Raw genomic sequence first — 1,006 nt, 5'->3', positions numbered from 1 at the left:
CTCCTGTGCTCAGGCAGGTCGCGCTGTGCAGGGCCTTCCAGCTGCAGGTGTCTCATCCTCCGGGCGATGTAGCAGAGCTGGAGGAGGTCTTAAAGGGGTATTACTCAATCGAACCACCCTGTGGCAGGGGGATGGAGAGCTCTGGGGCTGATTAAGGGCATCCGAAAAGCGCTACTCAAGTCCTCTCCATGCACTCCTGTGCTTCATCCTGTTGCGCTTGCCCTCGTATCCGTGGAGTACCGACCATAAGGGAACCATCGTCAGAGGAATCAGCCCCATTCGTCGCAGGAAAGTGTACGAGGAGGTATACTCCGCGTGCTTGCCTGTTGTTGGTTCGGGGGAGAGTGGGCCGTAGAAAGGAACCGTCACTCCGTTAATTAAATAAAAATTTAAAGAAAAATCAAAAATTAAAATAAAACCAGTGGGGTCTGAAACCAGACCCAAGTGCCTCCTATAGACACTAAGCAAGAACTGGGGAAATCTCAGCCAGCGAGAGGGTGTATTCTGCAGGGGAGGAGCTAACTTTTTTCTGGTGTCCTCCTAGTGGCAAGCAGCATCACACCCACTGTCTCTGTGTCCCCCAATGAGGCGTAGAAATGAGGGATCAGGAATGTCTGATTTCTTCTTTCAGGAATTGCAGCAGTGATGGCACAGGCTTCAAAAAGTCAGTGGCACCACAAGTCACAGAACAGCACTATCACTGCTCTATGCACGACCAAAACTAGAATGAGGAAGTCCAGAGCGGTCTTACTTCTACAGATTAATGATACATGGAGTGTTTTTAGTTTTTCACACACTGCTTCTTCATTTTGGCCAAGGTTTTAATTAGTAAATAATCATACAGTGTAATTGGTCATGTTTGCTTGTTCATCCGAGGTTGTATTTACCTAAATGTAATGCCCTCCAAGCACCAAATGTATTTATGCCCAGTTAGGTAAATTCATAGATTTACATATATAAAATTGTATACACACACAAATATGTTGATTATAAAAAAAAAAACACA

The sequence above is a fragment of the Dendrobates tinctorius genome, unplaced genomic scaffold (assembly GCF_039654945.1).
Source record: "Dendrobates tinctorius isolate UK_male_01 unplaced genomic scaffold, ASM3965494v1 ptg000103l, whole genome shotgun sequence".
Lineage (NCBI taxonomy): Eukaryota > Metazoa > Chordata > Amphibia > Anura > Dendrobatidae > Dendrobates > Dendrobates tinctorius.
This window is presented reverse-complemented; position numbering follows the sequence as displayed.